This window comes from Oncorhynchus masou, chromosome 1, assembly GCF_036934945.1.
Source record: "Oncorhynchus masou masou isolate Uvic2021 chromosome 1, UVic_Omas_1.1, whole genome shotgun sequence".
Lineage (NCBI taxonomy): Eukaryota > Metazoa > Chordata > Actinopteri > Salmoniformes > Salmonidae > Oncorhynchus > Oncorhynchus masou.
Genome location: NC_088212.1, coordinates 28,020,350 through 28,025,203, shown reverse-complemented (window position 1 = coordinate 28,025,203; position 4,854 = coordinate 28,020,350).

Sequence of the window (4,854 nt, the reverse complement as noted above, 5' to 3'; positions counted from 1 at the left end):
TGTGAATCTCTAATAACAATTATTGTGCTATCAGATACTGTTTTAGTTTTGGTAGTCATAAAATACTGTACATACATACCGGTAAATAAACACAATAAATATGTTTAAATTAAAATAATGTCAGGAATCTCTTGTTCCCATTGTAATAACTACTATTTCAATTCAATGTTACATTTAATCCAGTAAGTATAAATCACTGTTTTAAATCTTAAGGTGAATAGTCAATGTTGTTCACTGTAGTAGTTTGCTGTTCATTAGATTTGTCTTGAATGGCGAAGATGCTTGAAGATGACGACCTCCATGTACTTTACCACAAACAACTCATTTGCTAAGTTCACCGTATTTAATGCTCTCCGTTACTCATTTTTTGTTTGGCATTAGCACAGCATACATGATCCCAATTTTAGCTCCAAGACGGCAGGAATAAATAAATAAATAAGAAAAAGTCAATTGTGCTGATTTATAGGCACATTGAACCATGTCGTGCTACGTAGTTTGAAAAGTCTATGGATAGTGTTCAAAACAAAGACGCATATCTGATTTCCTCCGTCTTTATGCACCACCATTATTTTGATAGTTCAGGTACTTTAATTATACACTGAGTGTATTAAACATTAGGAACACCTCTTTCCATGACAGACTGACCAGGTGAATCCAGGAATAAGCTCCCTCATTGATGTCAGTTGTTAAATCCACTTCAATCAGTGTAGATGTAGGGGCAGTTAAATAGGGATTTTTTAAGCTTTGAGACAATTGAGATATGGATTGTGTACATCTGCCATTCAGAGTGTGAATGGCCAAGACAAAAGATTTAAGTGCCTTTGAACGTGGTATGGTAGTTTGTGCCAGGCGCACCGGATTGAGTATGTCAAGAACTGCAACACAGTTTCCGATGTGTGTCAAGAATGGTCCACCACCCAATGGACATCCAGCCAACTTGACACAACTGTGGGAAGCATTGGAGTCAACATGGGCTAGCATCCCCGTGGAATGCTTTCAACACCTTGCGCTGACGAATTTACGCTGTTCTGGGGGCAAAAGGGGGTGCAACTCAATATTAGGAAGGTGTTCCTAATCTTTTGTACACTCAGTGTATTTATTTGCTAATAACCTCAGATCTTGGAGTCACAGAAATTATGGATATTTTTTTATTGTAGGCCACAGGCAAGCACACTAGGTGGAGACAGTCTGCTTTGTATGGTCAGGTTTGGCTCTTTCTGCCTTTCTCCAGGCTCCTTTCCTATGAGAGACACAGTGGTGAGAAAGATGGGGGTTATGAATCCTAGCAACATGGGGAATTAGTCCACCAGAAGCATCCTGATTTTCCTGAACCATGCCCCATGGCAGCAGTGGTATCTAAGCAGTTGTCCAATTATGACTGAATCTAGTTATGACTTGCCTTGTTAAATTGAGGTTCAATAAAATAAATATGAGGGCACACTAACTGATAGTGGAGTGGAGAAGGGAGAGCATTGGGTTGAAAACAAACAGTGTAGAAGAACTCTAGAAGAAGCTGCAGGGGAATCATTTACAGTAGCATGTTGAGTCATCATCAGTGTCTTCACTCTTAGAAAAAAATGTGCTATCTAGAACCAAAAAAGGTTTGTTCAGCTGTCCCCATAGGAGATCCCTTTGAAGAGCCCTTTTGGTTCCAGTTAGAACCCTTTTGGTTCCAGGTAGAACTCTTTCCTCTGTGGAATGGGGACACCCTTTATTATAAAAGTGTTCATACAAAACAGTGAGAATATGACAGTCACTAATAGGGAGCTATTATAATGATTATGTTCCCATTCTGCTCACTCTCTCTGAGTCTCTCTCTGAGAGAAAATGAATGAGCAGCATCTTTGCCCTTGTGGGAACTTTGTATCAACGTATTTCGATGGAAGTCTAGCCTTCATATGTCACCAGCATGTCACATTGGGCTTAGTCAAGAACAAAGTCAGTCATTGCAACAGAAGATTTTGTATTTTCCACTCTGATCCCTTTTCAGCCAAAGCTCTACTGCATTTCAAAGACTGTAGATTAGAACATTAAAATAGAGTAGCGGGGGGGTATAGCATAGAGAGACGTAGTATCTTTCTCAGTTGTTCTTCTTAAAACATCAATTTGACTGAGGATACTGGTGAGTTTCACCTCCATGACTAATTTACCTTTCTTTAGAAACTACAGCCCAGGCATCTACCTGGGAACGGTGTCGACTCGGTACTGATAGTAATCCCACAATCTCCCCCCGGCACAGCCAGAAGAGGACTGGCCACCCCGAATAGCCTGGTTCCTCTCTAGGTTCTGGCCTTTCTCGGGAGTTTTTCCTAGCCACTGTGCTTCTACACCTGCATTGCTCGCTGTTTTGGGTTTTAGGCTGGGTTTCTATACAGCACTTTGAGATATCAGCTGATGTAAGAAGGGCTTTATAAATACATTTGATAGTACGTTTTTTACAGAACCCACAACCTTTCTATGATGTTATTACATGATCTGAAAAAAACTACTGTGTGCTTTTAATAATACTAATGCAGGTTTAATTGAATTGGACTTCTCTTTGTGTATCTTGCCTCTCTGTCTCTTTCTCTCCCTCATTCAACCCCCCCCCCCCCCACCATACTCCCGATCACTCATCAATACTATCTGTGGTTTGATGACCAGAGCCAATAGCCTCTCGATGATGTCAGTACTGAGACAGTATGACTCACAGAGGGGCACAGCCATGTCAGCCAATGTCAAGTATTTCTGGCCACTCCCCTCAAGAAAGCATGTCCACTTGGCTACCAAGACTTGCTGGAGATACATTGTATCAGAGGGGTTACATTTTATATTTCATCTTTATTTAACCAGGTAGGCCAGTTGGGAACAAGTCCTCATTTACATCTACGACCTGGCCAAGATATAGCAAACAACAACACAGTTACACAAACAACAACACAGAGTTACACATGAAATAAACAAACGTAGTCAATAACACAATGTAAAAAAATCTATATATAGTGTGCAAATGAGGTAAGATTAGGAAGGTAAGGCAATAAATAGGCCGTAGTGGTGAAAATTACAATTTAGCAATTAAACACTGGAGTGATAGGTGTGCAGAAGATGAATGTGCAAGTAGAGATACTGGGGTGCAAAGGAGCAAAAAAAATACAAAATATGGGGATGAGTTAGTTGGATGATGTTTAAAGTTAGTGAGGGAGATGAGTCTCCATCTTCAGTGATTTTTGTAATTCGTTCCAGTCATTGGCAGCAGAGAACTGGAAGGAAAGGCGGCCAAAGGAGGAATAGGCTTTGGGGGTGACCAGTGAAATATACCTGCTGGAGCGCGTGCTGCGGGTGGGTGCTGCTATGGTGACTAGTGAGTTGAGATAAGGCAGGGCTTTACCTAGCAAAGACTTATAGATGACTTGGAGCCAGTGGGTTTGGCGACGAACATGAAGCGAGGGCCAGCCAACGAGAGCATACAGGTCGCAGTGGTGGGTAGAATATGGGGCTTTGGTGACAAAACGGATGGCACTGTGATAGACTGCATCTAATTTGCAGAGTAGAGTGTTGGAGGCTATTTTGTAAATGACATCGCCGAAGTCAAGTATCGGTAGGATGATCAGTTTTACAAGGGTATGTTCGGCAGCATGAGTGAAGGATGCTTTGTTGCGAAATAGGAAACCGATTCTAGATTTAATTTTGGATTGGAGATGCTTAATATGAGTCTGGAAGGAGAGTTTACAGTCTAACCAGACACCTAGGTATTTGTAATTGTCCACATATTCTAAGTCAGAACCGTCCAGAGTGGTGATGCTGGACAGGCGGGCAGCGATCGGTTGAAGAGCATGCATTTAGATTTACTTGCATTTAAGAGCAGTTGGAGGCCACGGAAGGAGAGTTCTATAGCATTGAAGCTCATCTGGAGGTTAGTTAACACTGTGTCCAATGAAGGGCCAGAAGTATACAGAATGGTGTCGTCTGCATAGAGGTGGATCAGAGAATCACCAGCAGCAAGAGCGACATCATTGATGTATACAGAGAAAAGAGTCAACCCGAGAATTGAACCCTGTGGCACCCACATAGAGACTGCCAGAGGTCCGAACAACAGGCCCTCCGATTTGGCACACTGTCTGCGAAGTAGTTGGTGAACCGGGCGAGGCAGTCATTTGAGAAACCAAGGCTGTTGAGTCTGCCGATAAGAATGTGGTGATTGACAGAGTCAAAAGCCTTGGCCAGGTCCATGAATACGGCTGCAAATTTTTCTTTTATCAATGGCGGTTATGATATCATTTAGGACCTTGAGCGAAGCGGAGGTGCCCCCATGACCAGCTCGGAAACAAGATTGCATAGCGGAGAAGATATTGTGGGATTCAAAATAGTTGGTGATCTGTTTGTTAACTTGGCTTTCGAAGACCTTAGAAAGGCAGGGTAGGATAGATAGAAGTCTGTAACAGTTTGTTTCTAGAGTGTCTCACCCTTTGAAGAGGGGGATGACCACGGCAGCTTTCCAATCTTTGGGGATCTCAGACGATACGAAAGTCAATCACTACTATCTGCTCTCCATATCCTGTGTCACTACTCGTTTTTCCTTGACATAAATCACAGATAAGCCGATGCAAAGATTATTATGCCCACACTGTGGCCAGTGCATATCTATGCAATCACTTATATTTGTGTGCTTGTGCGTGTAAGTGCATATGGATGTAATCTACAAATAGCTCATTTCTTACTTGTTCATGGTGGATTTAGAGGTTTAGGGAGCAGTTATGAGGTCAAAACCCATGAAACGATCCCTCAGAAATCCACAGGAAGAAGTTAATCTTCTATCTGGCAGAGGAAAGGGTATCGTGGGAATGTTGGAGTACAAAGTATTATCGTCCATGCGTG